General features: G+C 44.1%; 1 pseudogene; it reads right to left on the minus strand.

Annotated features, from left to right (window-relative positions):
• Window positions 1–519: 519 nt before the first annotated feature.
• Window positions 520–19207, minus strand: LOC133930057 (probable protein phosphatase 2C 58; annotated as a pseudogene).
• Between the last annotated feature and the right edge of the window lie 339 nt (window positions 19208–19546).

A 19546-nucleotide genomic window follows, 5' to 3' on the forward strand; every position in this document is an offset into this window, starting at 1 on the left:
TTCGGGATCCATACCATTTCTGCAAACTTTCCCAGGAATTGTCTGCAAAATTCTGTGACAGTGAAGTTTGCCATGCTCCGTTACTCCAAAATTCCCAAAGTAGTAGGTGCAAATCTGACAGATTGTTCACGACCGAGTGCAGAAACTCTCAAAAGGGAAAGGGCAATTGTCATTCTGCCGCGAGATCTGTCAACCTGTCGATGTCAAAAGGGCGGAGCACAAGATATGGTACACAGCATGAACTTTGTAACATTCAGTTGACCTTACATCATGAAGTTTGTAATATTCATTTCCACCCAAAATGTACAGTTAGGAGATGGCCGATGGTCAAAATCATAGCCGGAAGAAAACAGCAGGTTGGGTTACAGACAACAATGGAACAAAGAAAGGCGTTGTCGCCAATTTAACACACGGTTGATATGTACATTGCACCGTCACAATCCTGTTTAAGCCGGGTACAACATCAGGCCATGCCTCAAGAGTCATTTCTTCGATATACCTGTTCATCAGACACCAACATCACAGGCCATTCTCCTCGGCCACACTGGTCAGAAAAGCTTGGGTTAACGCGCACAGAAGAACGGAAGATTAGCAACGAGGAAAGAGAATAGCAACACCATCAAATGTCGCTCACCTAGGCTCAGAGCGTTCTGCGTCTCCAGCTGATTTTTCTGCACCATTGGCCTCCTTGTTCCGAGTAATTGGCTTCTCGAACTGGACTAGGATCAACGTCATGGTATTGCATCCCTCTCCACCTAATGGTGATGGAGCCAGGCATTTATCAAGCACTCTTTCACGTACTGCAGAAAGGCTCTCCTCCTGCAGTTTGTTTCATCCCATGAGTACTGCCACAGACCAAGACATCTGAAGTTTAGCTTAGTATTTTCGTACTCACCATGTTTATATGCTCATGGATGAAATCGACCAGCCGTTGGCTTGACATGGTTGGATATGTGTCGAGGAGTTGGTTACATATATGATGTGAAGTTGTATTATGTCACGGAATTGGGCTTGGGCTTGGGCTCGGGCTCGGGCTCGGGCTCGGGCTCGGGCTTGGGCTTAACTATAGACTGGGCTACATTGGGTCGGTGTGGCCCACTTGGCTGGAGGGGCGTATATGAGCAAGTCTGCCGTCCAGCACGGAGGCCATGGAACAACATTTACGAGAATATTATCTTCGTCCTCCTCGACTCCGCTCCGATCCTTCCCCTGCTGCTCTCCTTTCCCAGTCCCCTCTCATTCTACCTAATCCAGTTGATGTTCCTCTCTATGCTTCCATTCCTTCCCCAATTTGTATTCTTATCACAGTGATTGACTTGTGTTGGCAGTAAAGCTCACTGAATTGGATACAAATTGGTGTTCTGGTGTGAATTTGGGGTGTTCGATCGAGTGGGTTGCTAACGATTCGTTGCGGCGGAGTCATCCACCCTGTTCGAGGCCTCGTCCGCCGTTGCACCTGCTTCCACCACTGCAGCCGTATCCTCGGCTACGTCCACCTCACCCCTCTTCGGCGCATACTCCACAGACTCTGTGTCGACCACCCCGGGCATGTTCGAAGCCACCTCCACCCCTGCGTTTGGCGCTCCGTCGTCCACACTCGCAATCGAGACGCCCTCGTTGACACTAGCTTTCGGCGCATCGCCGTCGCCGTCACCCTTCGGATTTCAGCAGCAAACGACGCCGTCTCCACCGTCATTCGGGCTGACCGGCGGTGGGCAGATCACCACGCACGTCACGGCCACCGACCTCCTCGAGCCAACGCCCACTGACTGCTCGACGAAGGACCAGGAGCTCGTGAACACCGCGTTCACTGACCTCACGCGGTGCCTGGGCACCTGCAGGGCACGGGCGGACTGCGACATCGACCACGTCCCTGCGCTCTGCTCCTGGGCTGCCAATCGCTACTACCAGAACCACCAGGCCAACAGCGCCACCTGGTGTGATGGCACCGACGCTTCTATCCTCACCCCTGGAGTCACCAGCTCTCGGTTTGTGGCTGGGAATCACGTGTACCGACCGCCACTGTGGCCACCATGGTTGGGTCCAGCCATGTGGTGTGAGGTGAGGATGTTCGTGGGCACTTCAACCGATGCTAGGGTGATCGCTGACTCTCCACCGCCACCATTGTGTCCTCCAGATACCTCACCAACCATTGGAGAGCTGCGCATGGAGAGCAGTTATGGGCACCTAGAAGAGGGAGAGTGAGGCCGAGAGCCATTTAGGTATGTCACTGGATCACCCAACAGAGTATGGAGGGAATTGGTGTGGGGAGGAATTGCAAGCACATTTGGAGAAGGCATATATCAGCGCTGCGCCTTTTCACTTGAGGATATAGTTGGTGCATATGTCAGAGCAAAGGGCAATGCCAACAATGAATAATTCTGAACTGAGCTTCAACCTTCGATTCCTCGGCGCAATAGCAGTGTGGTAGTGATGTGTGCATCTCCAGCCCGACTGAAAAGCAGGTGTGTGCATATTGAACTTGTAGAGTTTGGGGAATACATGTTGAAAATGTCAGTGAGATCAGTTGATAGATCATCTATTATGGGGTTGCTTGGTATATCACTGCTTGGTCAGATAGTGATGAATTCAGATATGCTAGTTAAAGCAGATGAGCTGAGTTGTTGTGCTCTTAACAATGCTATATGGGCTTCCATTCCTTGGACACAGATTAATTTTCTGGGTCATCCAAATGCTCTACTAGTTGTTGTGATGTATTACAGCAAGCAGGATTAGAGTCAAGTAGTGTTCCACTGAAGACCACTATTAGATATGAGCCAGCTGCACTATTTCTCATCCAGGCAAAGTGGATGCTTCTTGGGCCATCTCCTCCTCAAGGAAAATTCAGAAGCATGCTCTGGAATACTCACTTGATGTTACTTATGGCTTGTGAGAAAGAGCTCTACTGCAACCAATTATATGCAGAATCTGGGGCTCAAGGTGATAGCAATTGGGCTGGAACAATGAAAGGGGATGCTATTCCAGTCACGGGGGAAAATGAATTTGTGCAAGTGATGCTTCAGGGCAAGCTAATTCCAAGCAGCATATTGATGATCTATCAACTTACTAGTGTTGTAACATGGTGCATGTCCAAGCTTAGTCATTTCCTTGGAAGGCTATACATGGATGCATTCAGAGTTGGAGTTCTTCTGTGGGATGGTGAGTTTCTGGTATGCATCAAGGAGTTCAATGAGCGATGTGTTCAGTCAACAATTGAGCAGACTGAGCTGGAGCCTTAGCCTAATAGGCATGAGAACTTGAGCAGCAGAAGCATGGTGGTAGGTTTTGGGTGCTGTGAGGTTGTGAGATCATTGAAAGAAGATGGTGAAGTTGTTGCTATGACTAGAGTGGGAGTCAATGATGCCCCTGCTCTTAAACTGGCTGACATTGGTGTTACAATGGTATTATAGGAACCGAGGTTGCCAAAGAGGCCACTGACATGGTGCTAGCTGATGACAATTTTTGTATGATAGTTGATGCAGTTGGTGAAGGAAAATCAATTTACAACAATGTTGGATTGTGATCCGAATTCTTGTTGGGTCATATAAGGAACGTATTCGGCCTATATTCCGGAACAGTCCGTATTAGACTCGAGTCGTATGTGTCCACCCCTATAAATATATCTTGTAAGCTGCAAGGAGAGCTGAGAGGCTCATTGTAATCCCCTGCATTATACACATCCTTTATATAGTGAAGATCGCCGATTGATGCACGTGGTTTTTTCTCGTAAGGATTTTTCACGTAAAAATCGTATCTCGTGTTCGATCCTGTCGTACTTGATTTCTAACAAGTGGTACCAGAGCCAGATCGGGGATACACGAGGAACGAAAAAATAGATCTGTTTGCCGCCGATCTCCTTCGCTTTCTCTGTTGCGTCAAGATTTGTCGCCACAGCGCACCGCCAGATCCTGCGGATTTCGTGCCGCACTTCTCGCCTGATCTTCTACAACTCCGTTGCACACGCTCGCGCCACCGGCATCCATCAGGTTGTGTCGCTCCTCGTAGGGATGAAAACGAACGGGAACAGTCGGGAAAACCCCCTAACCGTTTTCATTTTCACATTTTCTCTCGAAAACGGAATCGAAAACGGGAAAGCCGGAAACGGGTACGAACTCGGGAATATCGGGATATCAAAAACGAACCAATCCAAACATAAATATGCGGGTATCAGGAACCGATAATTTAAAATGAGAACACCGATCCGTAGAACAATGATTTCAAGCATCGGCGCAACACATAATTAATTCATACCAACAAAAGTAATTTATATCATACACAGATGAACCACGTAATGACATAAGTATCAACTGAAAAACAACTATTATGTCGTAACTCGAGTACTCGGCATAACATACAATCATACAAAGACTAAGATTGTAGGTGGTGCAAGAGCTTGAACAACATCGGTAGGTCAGCAGCCGACCGAGACTGGACCACTAGGATCTGGTTGAACTTTGGGATAGATGTCATGTTTGGACTGGCCGGCCGGGCTTGGTATGTAGACTACATTGTGATTTGTGAAGTTTGATCTCAATTAGAAAAACGGGAAATTCTAGATTAAAAACGGAAAATCCGAAAACGGTCGGAAAAACCCCATAACCATTTTTATTTTCACATTTTCTCTCGAAAACGGAATCGAAAACGGACAAAAAAAAATATAGAAAACGGATCGGAACGGAACGGGATTTATCCCGTCCGTTTTCATCCCTAGCTCCTCGCACGTCAGTACAGATCAAAAGAAAAAAGGTTGTTCCGTGCCGGCTGCTCTCACGTGAAGAAAAGTGTGCGTGTGCTGTCGTGTTGTCCTGAGGAGAAGAAAAGAAAAAAGAATATGGATCAAATCCCAAGGAGAATAAAGAAAGGAGATTCTCTGCTTCCAATTGGTTCCTTGCTTCGCGCACATCAGAATTTGTACTAGGAGATTGGTTTTGGCTTCATTGCTAAGCGTACACGAAGCGTACCAGAACTTCCTCAGTTTATTGCTTAGTGCACACATGCTATACTAGAAGTGCTGCAGATTATTTTATGCTGATTACTCTTTGCTATGACTTCTATGAAATATGATATTCCGCTGCTAGATCGAGATACAAGGTTTTCTCTATGGCAAGTCAAGATACGAGCTGTTCTTGCGCATACTGATCTGGATGATGCACTTAATAATTTTGGAAACAAAGATCAAAAGTCTTGGTCTGATGAAGAAAAGAGAAATGATCGTAAGGCTTTGTCACAAATTCATCTTCATTTATCAAATAATATTTTGCAGGAGGTTTTGCAGGAGAAAACCGCTGCTGCTTTATGGCTAAAGCTGGAATCGATCTGCATGTCCAAAGATCTAACTAGTAAAATGTATCTGAAGATGAAGTTGTTCACGCACAAATTACAGGAGGGTGGTTCTGTGTTAAATAATCTTTCGGTCTTTAAGGAGATCGTTGCTGAACTACAGTCTATGTAGGTAAAATATGATGATGAGGATTTAAGTCTTATTCTTTTGTGCTCATTACTCAGTTCTTTTGCAAACTTCAAAGATACCATATTATACAGTCATGATACACTAACTTTGAAAGAAGTCTATGAGACCTTGTATGCTAAGGAAAAGATGAAACAGATGGTGTCTACTGATAGCTCGACTTCCAATGGAGAATGTTTGATTGTGCGTGGCAGGACAAAGGACAAGAATTCGCATAATAGCCAAAGAGATAAAAGTTCGAACGATTACAGGGGTCGTTCAAAGTCCAGAGGTAAAGAAAAATTCTGCAGGTATTGCAAGAAAAATAATCATGACATATCTGAATGTTACAAGTTGAAGAATAAAGAAAAGAGGAAAGATAAATCTAATGAAGAAGGTAAAGCATCTGTTGTTGCTTCCGATAATAGTTCTGATGGAGAGACTCTTGTTGCTTTTGCTGGATGTGCTAGTAGTGGTGATGAATGAATTATTGACTCCGCTGCGTCTTTTCATATATGCATACATAGAGATTAGTTCACCACTTATAATTCTATTCAAGATGCTGGTTCTGTTAGGATGGATGATGACAACCCACGTCCAATTGTTAGAATTGGATCAATTATGATAAAGATGCATAATGGCATTGTTAAAACCTTGACAAATGTGAGGCACGTTCCAGGTATGAAAATGAATCTTATATCTTTGAGTACTCTTGATAATAAAGGGTATGATTGGTCAGGTGGAGATGGTATTTTGAAGGTGAGAAAATGTTCCCTTATTGTAATGAAAGGTGATTTAAAGTCTGCCAATTTATATCATCTCCGAGGCACTACAATCACAGGTGATACCGCTGTAAGTTCACATTCATTATCAGATTCTGATGCTACTAATCTATGGCATATGCGTCTTGTGCATATAAGTGAACTTGGTTTGACATAATTGAGCAAGAGATGTCTTCTTGATGGACATAGTATCGGCAAGCTAAAATTTTGTGAGCATTGTATTTTTGGCAAGGATAAGAAGGTGAAATTCAACACTTCGGTTTATACAACAGAAGGTATTCTTGATTATGTGTATTCTGATTTATGGGGAACATCTCGTAGGTCTTTACTAGGTGGTTCTCATTATATGTTAACTATTATTGATGATTACTCGAGAAGAGTTTGGCCTTATTTCTTGAAGCATAAATCAGAAGCATTTAAAGCATTTAAAGAGTGGAAGGTTATGGTTGAAAGACAAACCGAAAAGAAGGTAAAGAAGCTTCGCACTGATAATGGGATGAAATTCTGTTTTGATGAATTTGATCCATATTGTAAGTCTGAAGGCATTATGAGGCACTACATTGTTCCTGGTACTTCACAACAAAATAGTGTAGCTGAGCGTATGAACAGAACTATCATCTCGAGGGCCCATTGCATGTTGTCTAATGCAGGTATGCATAGGCGTTTTTGGGCTGAAGCCATTTTCACTGCTTGCTATCTTATTAATCGATCACCTAACATTGCCATTGATAAGAAAACTCCAATTGAGGTATGATCTGGTTCTCCAGCTGATTATTCAGAATTGAGAGTTTTTGTTGTCTTGCTTATGCTCACGTTGATAATGGTAAATTGAAGCCTAGAGCTATTAAGTGCAGCTTTCTTGGTTATAAATCTAGTGTTAAAGGTTATAAATTGTGGAATCTTGCAACACAAAAGGTGGTGATTAGCAAGAATATTGTCTTTAATGAACCTGCTATATTGCCAAATGCTTCTGTTCAGAGTCAGCAGAGTTCTAGCGTGCAGGTGTAGTATTTTATTAATGCAGAAAGTACACCAGATACCATTGGCCAAGATACACCTATTGCTGAAAATTTATCTATTGATCATGATTCATCTAGTGTTCCACATTCTTCATTTGTTGTGCAGCCTACACAACATTTTATTGCAGTTGATAGGCCTAGAAGGCAAATTAATCCACCCAAGAGGTTAATTGAGGAGTGTAATATTGTTGCTTATGCTTTGAGTTATGCAAAAGAAGTTGAAGGTAATGCAGAATCTTCTAATTACAATGAGGCTATTACTTCTGCTGATTGAAATAATTGGATGACTGCAATGCAAGATGAGATGGAGTCACTTGAAAATAATGGTACTTGAGATTTAGTCAAATTGCCAAAAGAGAAAAAACTTATTCGTTGCAAGTGGATTTTCAAAAGAAAAGAGGGTATTTCTACTAATGAAGCAGCAAGGTATAAGACAAGGTTGGTTGCTAAAGGCTATAGCCAGATTCCAGATATTGATTATAATGATGTCTTCTCCCCTGTTATGAAGCATAATTCTATTCGCATTTTACTCAGTATTGTTGCTATGCGTGATTATGAACTTGAGCAATTAGATGTTAAAACTGTATTTTTACATGGGGAGTTAGATGAAGATATTTATATGGATCAACCTGAATGTTTTGTTATTCCTGAAAAAGAAGACTTTATTTGTAAATTAAAGAAATCTCTTTATGGTTTGAAGAAGTCTCCTAGACAGTGGTACAAGAGGTTTGACTCCTTTATGCTCTCTAATGATTTTAAACGTTCTGATTATGATAACTGTGTCTATTTGAAGACTGTTAATGGTTCAACTATTTATTTGCTTCTCTATGTCGATGATATGTTGATTGCTGCAAAGGATAAATCAGAAATAGCCAAATTGAAATCACAGTTGAGTAATGAATTTGAGATGAAGGATTTAGGTGCGACAAAGAAAATTCTTGGTATGGATATCATTAGAGATAGGAAAGCTGACAAGTTATATCTTAATTAGTAAGGTTATATTGAGAAGGTCCTTCATCGTTTCAATATGCATGATGCAAAACCAGTGAGTACTCCATTAGTTGCACATTTTAAATTATCTTCAACGTTATGTCCTGAGTCAGATTATGATGTTGAGTACATATCTAGAGTTCCATATTCAAGTGCAGTTGGTTCACTAATGTATGCCATGGTCTATTCTCGTCCTGATTTATCTCATTCACTAAGTGTTGTTAGTAGATTTATGGCTAATCCTGGCAAAGAGCATTGAAAAGCTGTTCAGTGGATTTTCAAATATCTGTGTGGTACTTCTAATGCTTGTTTGTAATTTGGAAAATCTGGAGATGGACTTGTTGGTTATGTTGACTCAAATTATGCTGGTAATTTGGATTAGAGGAGATCTCTCACAGGTTATATTTTCACCGTTGGTGGTTGTGCTGTTAGTTGGAAAGCGTGTTTGCAGGCTACTGTTGCTTTATCAACTACTGAAACTGAATATATGGCTATTTCTGAAGCATGCAAAGAAGCTGTTTGGTTGAGAGGTTTGTACACTGAGCTTTGTGGAGATAATTCTTGCATTAATATATTCTGTGATAGTCAGAGAGCTATTTGCCTTACAAAAGATTAGATGTTTCATGAATGAGCAAAGCACATTGATGTGAGGTATCGTTATATTTGAGATATCGTTGCTCAAGATGATATTAAAATATGCAAGATAAGCACTCATGATAATTCTGCTGATATGATGATAAAACCAGTTCCTGCTACTAAATTTGAGCTATGCTCAAGTTTACTTGGTGTTACAGTTTAAGTCCTAGAGACTTTTGGCGTCGGTGATATTTATTATTGAAAGGAGTTTATTGATGATTCTTTATTTGCTACAAGATGGAATTCGTCTCAAGGTGAAGTTTGTTAGATTGTGATCCGAATTTTTGTTGGGTCATACAAGAGACTCTAGGTAAAATCTTAGTATGACTCCTACAATCAGACTTCTTCATAAATATGAGAGGAGGACCGCTATTATAATTATGATAGTATAGCGACATGTTCGCAGGGGCGGTAGCGATTCTGCTGGAACCGCAGGAAATGGTCGGTGTTTCTAGTTGGGGAGAAGCGCCCGTAATCATGCCCCATGAATGTAGACTTCGGCTAAACCTTGTTAACAAACATCGTGTTTCTGGTGTCATCTGTGATCGTATGTGTCGTCTCGGTAGATCGATCTGTTACTTCCGCTCATGGCTAATTTACTAACAGACATGTAGTCTCTAATAGGCATCCGAGTATATGTAGTTACTTCTGACTGGAGCAATCGCCAATTTGAAGCTAGCAACTTACATAAACTAGGAGAACAAGCTCAAATAGCCTGCAGCTTTGCCAGAATGAGGCGGAGTAAATAAAAACATTGCTATACAAAACCTATCAATAGAGAGGAATTTACCAAATGCCATCACATGCCAAAACAAGAATGTCATCATCATCACAAAGCTCCACCTGTAGGAAAGAACATAATTCTAAGAACTACCAAAGAGAAGGAAATGGTAACTCAGATTGCATGGCAGGCTATGGTTATCCTAAAAAAGGAATTTGCATATGTAAGCCATCATGTAAGGTGCCAGGTATTAACAAAAAGGAAAGTAAAAAACGTACCGATTGCACTTGACAAGTTTAAAGTTCAATTTACACGACCCATTTGGATGTACCCCCCTGCACTTTGTATCCTCTCTCTCTCCGCATCAAACTCTGGTTTGTGGTCTCTGGACAAATTGTATGCCTGTACTCTATTATGTGGAGGAACAACAAAATGAGATAATTACACACAAATCTTCATGTCAAAATATACCACAAGGGATAACAAAAGCAATCGACCTGGCCATTCCTTGAGATAACACAGCGGGAATCACCAGCATTTGCCACAACGAGTTGCCTATTTCTGACTATTGCTACACAGGCTGTAAACCCACAGGTTGGCCCAGTAAAATCAGAATGTGGTCCTTGATAAAAGAAATTGCCGTAAGGCTGCCTGAGTGGCCGGAATGTTCAATTGTAACAAACTAACACTAAAGAGAAATGATAAAACGACAAAGTTGCTGCCAGAACAACACCAAAAAAGAGACATTGTAATTCAGGGAATGGTAACTCATTTCTTCAACTGTTACCATTGACGGCAACACAGACATCAACTTTAAATGATAAAAAGTAAATCTTACTTCTTATGCATAGGTATCCTTTTCAGGCCTTAAACAATCAGTGAAGGACTGAAGGTTGTCTGTTGCATGTCTACTCATGAAACTTAGAAGTCTACTCTTACACACGCTTAAGCCACAAATGATTTTTGCAAGAGAAAAACTTCATACGATAAACCAGTCATGCAAGACTTTAAGAAAGAAATTTAACGACCGTGCCAAATTAATAAAAAAATACAGATTACATTCACCTATATTTTAGGGAAAAGAGTAATTCATGCCCGTTGCACTAGTACCTCCTTGAAAGCCCAATCATCATGTTCATCATTTGAATCACTTCCTTTAGGAAACCAAATCAAGCCTTCTACCATGCCAGTAAACTGGTTTATCTCATCTCCAAGTGCCTGTAGTTCCCGCCAGCCTCTTTGACCCCGCATCATCTCATCCATTCTGAAACAACGGAATCACAATTTCTGTTCACATCATCTAGCTTCGAAAAATGACAATGGAGTATAAGGGAAAAGACAGTCATGCTGACAACCCAGAAGTTTGCCATACCTGAAGTAAGCTCTGTGGACAGCAGCGCCCAGGTCACCAGTTGCATAGGCTTCACTTCTGCGAACTTCTTTGTGTAGATATTTTGCACAGAATTTGGCAACCACTTTTCCTGAGACAAGGCAGTATAAAGGTGCAAACAGGCCATTTTGGTATGATGTGGAAAAGATCATAGACATTGAAAAAAAATATTGTTTACTGTATCTAAGTTACCTCCATGTCCATAAAAAACACCAAAGAATGTTGTGTCATTGTCAAGATCTAGCAAAGCCGAGTGCTGGAAAATCGCACACAGGCTTAGAGGTTACACAATAGACTTAGCCGTCATAATCATAATTATTAATTAATTGCAAATTGATAAGATTCTTCTTCCCATAAGATGCCAATAAATCATGTCATGCTTGTATTAGTACTATGCTAAAACACTAACTCATCACGTTTTAATTATAGCTTATCCTTTGATGATACTAAACAAGGCCTATCATGCATATTCATATTGTGTTTTGTCAGTTGGTTCCAGGCTGGCTATCATTCAGTATAATGTCAAACAAGTTCTATGAAGTAGGAAGCATTATCAATCCAGCATCTGGGGTGTTACAGCAAAAAAAATCCAGCATCCGGGGAATTTGGCGAGGTCAACAAAAGAACACTTGATCATTTTTTTTGTGATGATTACCTGAACATCAAGCCTGGACAACAAGGAGAGAAACTAACACTCACCATTCAACTCATGAATTCTCTACGTTTCTAATTTCAGAAAGGAAAAAAAAGTTTTTTAAGGGCAAATAACAAGTGGAGACATTCAGTCCTTTTTAGGTCAAATGTCAACAATCGACACAGATATAACACACCACTTCTCCTATGTGCATAGCTCCACTAACCATAGCAGTTAATAACCAAGTAGGCAAACTCCTCAGCTATCTTTTCAATAACATGTGCTGCCCCCAGTTCTCCCCACTAACTTCAAAGACAGCATTAGTCTTGAAGAAAATACACACTCATCATGTGAATATTTGGGATATCATTTTTTTTTAGAAAGTCGGCAGGAGGGCTGCCGTTTTATTAGACCAGGAGCAAATGGAATACAGAAACGAAAAAAGGGAAACGGAAAGAACGAAAAAGGCCCGCAACGACAAAACCGCACTGGAGTTCACCTAAACTCCAGTGAAGTTACGGCCAGACTAAAAACCGCACTGGAGTTCACCTAAACTCCAGTGAAGTTACGGCAAGCCACAAGGAAGGAGCAAAAGAAAAAAGGCTACAACCAGACGGAAAGACTATGAAGAGAAAGGCAAGGCCACCAGGAGGTCATTGACATGCTCTTTGATTAACAAAGCAACCCTGAGCGCCACTTCATTTTTGTGTTGAAATGTTCTTCGATTCCGCTCCTTCCATATATTCCACCAAAAGGTAATCACAATTCCATTGAAGTCACGCCGAAGCTCACGATCGATCACTCTTGAGGATGCTTTCCACCAACCGGAGATGGTTCGGAACTGGCTGAAAGGCGGCAAGTTTTCAAAATGCAACCAATGTGAAATATGCATCCAAACCTCTCTAGTGTAGACGCAGTCCTTACACAAATGCACAACCGTCTCATTTGCTTGATCACATAATTGGCATAATTGGTTGTGCGGCCAATTTCTCTTCGCCAAATTGTCCGCGGTCAGAATTTTGTTTTGCAAAAGGATCCAAGCAAACATTTTGCTTTTTTGCTCTGCTTTGGCCCTCCAGATATTTTGCATATGATATCTTTTAAAGCTTCCTGCAAATTGGATCTCATAAGCACTTTTAGTGGAGTATTGGCCATTAGCTGTCCATTTCCAAGAGATGGAATCCTGCACATTATCCTGTAGGGGAAAATTACGCACTAGACACCATAAGGTGATTAGCTGATGGAGCTCTTCATCAGTTTCTAGGTTTTGAATATACCGCAGCCATCTATGTTGGGTAAGACCGGCTTTCACATTGAATTTTTTCCTCCCGGATTTGTTGAAAATGAGAGGCGCGATGTTGCGCGGAGCACTACCATTTAACCAACTAGAGAACCAGAAGGATGCCCTCTCTCCATTTCCCACTGAAACAAAGGTTGACGCGTTGAAAAGAGCCTTGTCCTTTGCATTACAAGGAACCTGCATGCCCTTCCAGGGCCTCTCTTGGTCTTGCCAGTCAAACCAAAGCCAGCGGAGTCTCAGCGCCCTTGCGAACTTTTCCAACTCTAAAGTGCCCAAACCGCCTAGATGCTTTGGCTTGGTGACTGAGGTCCAGTTTACTAGACAATGGCCTCCATTCACATTTTCTGGTATTTCTCCTTTCCAAAGGAAACTCCGCCTTATTCTGTCAATTCTCTTTTGGAGCCATTTCTGAAGGGGCAAAACAGTTAAGTGGTAGATTGGTTGAGATGACAGAACGGACTTGACGAGAGTATCTCGGCCTGCAAGGGAGAAGAATCTACCTTGCCATCCAGGAAGCTTGTTGCTAATTTTGTCAATGATTGGCTGAACATCAACCTTGCGAAGCCGTCTTGTGTGTAGTGATATGCCTAAGTATTTGCAAGGAAAGACTCCAACCTTTCCAGGGAAATCACGAAGGATTGAATGCATCGGCAAATCTTGACAGCTAATGGGATACACCTCAGTCTTAGACAGATTAGTCACCAAACCTGTACACATGCCGAAAGCCCTAAGGATTTGCTGGAGTGCTTGGAGTTCTTCTCTGTCAGGGTTAGCAAAAATGGCTGCGTCATCTGCATACAAGGAACATCTTAATTGCACCGAACCAAGTAACATAGGCTTTAGGATGTTTTGAGCTGCGGCCCGGCAGATGATCTTTTGGAGGGGGTCAATGGCAAGAATAAAAAGCATCGGCGATAGCGGGTCCCCCTGCCTTAGCCCCCGAGCATGTCTGAAAGGTTTGCCCGGAGAGCCGTTCAATAACACTTGCGAGGATGAGGTGGCTAGAAGAGAGGAGATCCAATCTCTCCATCTTTGACCGAAACCAAGATGTTGGAGCAGCTCAAGCAAATATGGCCAACTTATGCAATCAAAAGCTTTTGAGATATCGAGTTTGATGAACAAAGCTGGGTGCTTGTTTTTATGCAGATCCTTGATCACATTTTGCACATATAGGAAATTATCGTGGATAGACCGTTTCTTTATAAAGGCACTTTGCCCTTTCTGCACAAGGTCATCAAGGAGAGGTGCCAACCGATTTGCAAGTGCTTTTGTGATAATTTTTGCCAAGCTGCTAATGAGACTTATAGGACGGAAATCAGTGACCGCCACTGCATCCACCTTTTTGGGAAGGAGAATAATGTTTGCAGTGTTGACCAAATGGAATTTATCAGATCCAAGCCGATAGAAGGTCTGAACTGCTTCTAATAAATCCTCCTTGATGATTTCCCAACATTTTCTAAAGAACAAACCTATGAACCCGTCAGGACCTGGGGCCTTTTCAGGATGCAAAGAATTGATTGTGTCTCTGAGTTCTTGTTCATCGAAAGGGGCTTCCAAGGTAGATAGGTCTCTCTGAAGGTATCCGAGGTTGTCCCAGTTGAGGGTAAGTTGACGCCGGACATTAGTACCCAAATGCACTTGGAAGTATCTGTGCAGCTCAGCCTCTTTCTCCTGATGTGAGGAGATGGTGCCATGAGCGGTTTGGAGGGTTTGGATGAAAGTTTTGCGCTTTCTACCATTTGCTTTGATATGGAAGAACTTAGTATTTGCATCGGACTGCTTGATGTGCACACATCTGGAATGTTGTCTGGCACGCATTTTTTCCAAAACCGCCAATGCCTTTACTCTTTGCTTCAAATGCTTTCTGAGTTCAAATTCCTCTCGAGAAAGTGTACGTGCTTCTTGAGCCGCATCAAGCAACAGAATCACCTCACGAGCTATAGCCAAGCGGAGCTTAAGGTCGCCTACGTTTGTTGATTTCCAAATTTTGATAGCCTTTGCCGTCCTATTGAGCTTAACAAAAAACCGCAAGATTGCATCTGAAACCAAGACAGGCTGCGCCCATGCCTTTTGGACGGTATCCATGAACCCTGGCATGGAAGTCCAGAAGGATTCGAAACGAAAGGAGGTGCAGACCGGTTGCAAAGCTTCACCGATAAGGAGTAATGGCGCATGATCTGATTCTCCTGATGATAGAGCCTGAAGGTAAGACGCCGGGAAGAGGGTGTCCCAATCCGGGGATGCAAGAAAGCGATCGATTCTTGAAAAAGTTGGTTCGGTCTGCTCGTTACTCCAAGTGAATTGGCGACCATGTAACTTGATGTCTTTAAGCTCCAGGTCATCAATAAGATTTTTAAAACGGCACATCATTGGAAGGTTCAGGCGGGAGTTGCTCTTGTCCGCCGCACTGGAGATGAGATTAAAATCACCCACTAGAAGCCACTCCTGTTTCATCACTGGTTTGAGGGATCGAATTTCTTGGATGAAAGATGTCTTCTCAGCATCACCCTGAGGGCCGTATACCGAAGTGAGCGACCAAGATTTTTTGTCCGCTAACATTGTGATCGTCGCCGACACCGAATGCTGAGAAAGGTGAGGCTCGGACAGAGAGAAAAAGTTCCTGTTGCAAGAAATTAGCACTCCTCCGCTGGCGCCAACTGAAGGCAGCTCAACGAACTCTTCAGAGAAATCAGGGCCCAATGTTTCCGTCAACAGTAGAGGGGACCATGCTTGAATTTTAGTTTCTTGTAGACATACAATTGTGGCACCATAGGAGAGGACAAGATTTCTGATGGCCGAACGCTTCGCCGGTGCGTTGAGGCCACGCACATTCCAACATAAGATTTTACACAGTCGCTGCGACATGAGAAAAAGACCGAACAACATGGCATGCCATTAAGGGGGTGGGATGGAAACGGAAGACCATCCTAAACACCCAAACAGAAGCTGGCAGGCGCAGGTATAGGCCTTCAAGAGCAGACACTGGAAGACACACATCAAGTGTCGTGCTGGGGACACCATCATACAGCAAGCACACATAGTCCTGGAGGCCTAACCGAATAGGCCACCCCTGCTGACGGACCACCGCTGCTGAAAAAACTAACTGAACAGACCAGGTACTGACCAACAAACACATAGCAACTTGAACTCTTCTATAGTTGTGAGAAACTTGGAGGCTATGCATGTAGCATAGACACAAACTACTAGTATCCTTGTCGACGAGCATCGTTTACGTCGTGTTGGATCCCTCCGCTTGACGCGGCCCTGGCGCAATTCTCTTCCAGCCGCTCTTCCTTATGTGTTGATTTCCGCTGTCCACCAAGGCCTTGATCACCTCGATGGCTTCTTTGGAGAGCGGCTGTGCGAAACGTTGCAAATAAGAGTCAATGGGATCAGAGACACATCTTGTGGAAGGGGACAGATCCCCCAATTTCTTTGATAACACAGCTTGAGCCATCTTGATCGGATCCTTGCCCAAAGTCACACGCTTAGCTAGCCTGACACTCCTTCTAGGAGTGCTGGTGCAGTTCGGCTCGTTTGAAGGTGTCCCAAGGGAAATGGGCGTCGGAGAGCATTGGAAAATGGGCATCACGATGGGATTGGTGACTGATGCAATGAATTCATGAATGTCATTTCCTTGCGTTTGACTGCTCGTGTTTGGAAGGTCAGAGTGGTCGCCGTTGGACTGTAGACCCTCTGGCATGGCCCTCGGGACCCCGCCAGATTGGGGCAGCTGAGCATCAGCTAGAGGGGCGAAATCCGGTGATATTGCGGGGCTTGGTGCCGCGCCGTCTTGTGGTAGCATGGAAATGTTGGGGCCAGCAGAACCCACATTTGTTACTGCCTCTACTCTCCGGGGACCGGAGTGTTCACACTGTAACTCAATGATGTCTCTAAAGTGGTCCTCATTGGAGATGGCTGCTGTTGCAGCATTGTCTGATGGTGTGATGGTGCCTGCAGATTGGAAGTTTGCTCTCCTTTCGTGCTCAATAGGCTCAGCAACAACAGCCGGCGACAGTATCTGCATTTGTTTGACCGCGATCAAAGGAGCTTGAACAGTTGTTCCTTCTTCTGCCGGTATCTCCCCTTCAATGGAAGCGTCAGAAATGAAAGGCACATCCGCTAGAGAAGTAAAACCAGAGCTGATTGGCACGTCTGCCAGTTGAGTTGGCAGAGAGGGCTGAGAGAGGGCGCAGTCATGGATGAGGTGCAGCGATGTCATCGTTTGAACGGAGGGGTTGTCGGCCGTGGGAGGCGCAGATGCAGGCTTTGTGTTGGACTGCCGCGGGCGTCGGGAATATATCTTTATCCCAGCCACTGGAAGACACCTAATGGAAAATGCGTGACCTCTCATAGACTTGCAGGGAGGTGGTCGTGGCCCCGAAGGCTCAGGAGCATCATCCTCTTTGGCATGACCTCGATCCTTTGCAGGCTTCTGGAAAGCAGCCTCAAGCATCATAGGGTCACAGGAAACTCTAAGGAACTGTAATCCGCTATTTTCCTCAGATTGAGCAACTTCGAACCTGTAGTCTTCATAGGATTTCCTAATATGCACCAGCCATTGATCATCTAACTTCATACCCGGTTTCGGAGAACAAGCTCCCATCAGAGACTTCGGCAAGGAACTCTCAAGCACCATAGGGTCATGAATAACTTCCAAAAACCGACCTGCGTCAGGCGTACGATTCACCATGTCGAAAACTTCTACACTCTGGTCAGAAACCATCTTCCGCCTTCTATCCTTGTGAAACTCTGCCTGCAGATTGTTTTTGGTCTGTCTCAGCTTGGTCACATGGGAGGCCACTACTCGCTGCTCTGGCATAGGTTCTGACTTGTAGTTGCACTTGATGGAGTCTTCCATCACAGTCGCCACTGGCGAGGCAAAGGTGACACGCCTCTGATCACGGCGAGTGACACGCCTCCAGGCTGATGAACTTCTGCACCAACGCGCCCATCTCTCATCATCTTCTATGTCTGCATGGGCTTTGTGCCAAACTCGGCGCACCTCCGGCTGGCAGTCAAAAAGGAGAGCAGATGGAATAAGTGCACGGTCGCCGCCGACCGGCGCCATAACCTTCTTGTTCGCTGTTGATGGATCTCCCTGGAACGGCATCATCTCCATGCTCTCGAAGGAGGCTTTCTTTGAAATTTCTCTGCAGGACTTGGGCTCGTGCAAGTTGCTCATTAGCACCTGAAGATACGGCCGAGATGCCGAAACAGAGTTGCTGCTGGCAGGAGTTGAGTGCAAGTGAGGATTCCGGGGTGGTGAAACTTTGGGGATTCTTAGGGAAGCAGTGCACTGGAGGGCCCTATGGCCAGAGTTCCAACACCTCCAACAACGGGTGGGATCCCTGCAATTCGCAACCTTGTGATCTTTAGCTAGACAATTGAAACATTTACCTTGCAATTTCCTAATGTAGCTCGCTCTTCTTTGCTGGGCCTTCTGATCTTCTGAATGCTTAGCTATTGGCATGCTCAAGGGGGAAGTTTTCTCTTTACGCCACCAGAACTTCGATTTCACTGTCTGCCAGCCTTCATCCATCTTGGCCATGGGTTCTCCTACAGGCGTGAAAATGTTCACCGCAGAGTGAACTGGACGCGGCGGACTCTGATGAAAGCTTGCGAGGGAGATCTCCTTGTCGAGAGCTGAGCCGCCGCCCAAAGCAACCCGGGCAGGAGGCCTGGAAGAGAGAGCAGCTTGCACGGCATTCGTCGAATGCAGCCTTGAGGGCTCGGAGAAGACCTGCGGCGAAGAGCAAAGGAGCTCCAAACATTGTAGATCAGGAGAGCCCACCGGAATCGGGCCTCGAATAGCAGCAGATAAAGCTTGCGCCGACTCCTGAGCCAGATCTACGGAGACAATCTGGCAGGAAGGTCCACAAGCGAACGGATCCGCTGGCGAGGACGCGGGGAGAACACCGGGGCAGACGGATCCAATGGCGGGGAAAGGATTCTGTGACGAAATTGATTCGATTAGCGGGATTTGGTGGTGGGATTTGGCCGGAGAGGATTGGATCGAGGTGGGGGTGGGGGCGTCGGGGTCGCCAGAGGGGGGGCTGTTGGCCTTCATCGTTTATTTGGGATATCATATTTTTGCTTCTTGGAATATTCTGGAAATCCATAAGTAAATGTGACCAGGGAGAGAAATGATAATCGATAAATAGAAACTCACAGCATCTTCCATAGTTGCACGCCACCCTTGCGTAGATGAGAGTCCAAATTTGAGTTTATCATTTTCCTGATCTTCAGATAGCTTATCAATTTTTGGATTACTAAGGTAAATCCCCATTTTTACAAATGTACCTGATAACATGATACGTCAGTAGAAAAAGAAATCTAGCACTCACTAAAAGCTTATGGCGATTTAACAGAAGTAGAAGATACCGGAAACTAATCACACTTCACGAAGTTGACAACAGACCGTATACATAAGTTCAGCAACACCACATCAAATGGAAGATCACATCGTAAATAACTGTATTCATAAACAGATTGTCAAAACAATCATACACATATATTGCCATTCACATGTACCTTCCTTGACATTACATACAGTGGTGGAGCTTTGCACAGGCCAGAGGGGACCATAGTCCCTCCAACGCTTAGCTCAAGACCTCAAGTGTTAAAC

This window comes from Phragmites australis, chromosome 10 (assembly GCF_958298935.1).
Source record: "Phragmites australis chromosome 10, lpPhrAust1.1, whole genome shotgun sequence".
Classification (NCBI taxonomy): Eukaryota; Viridiplantae; Streptophyta; class Magnoliopsida; order Poales; family Poaceae; genus Phragmites; species Phragmites australis.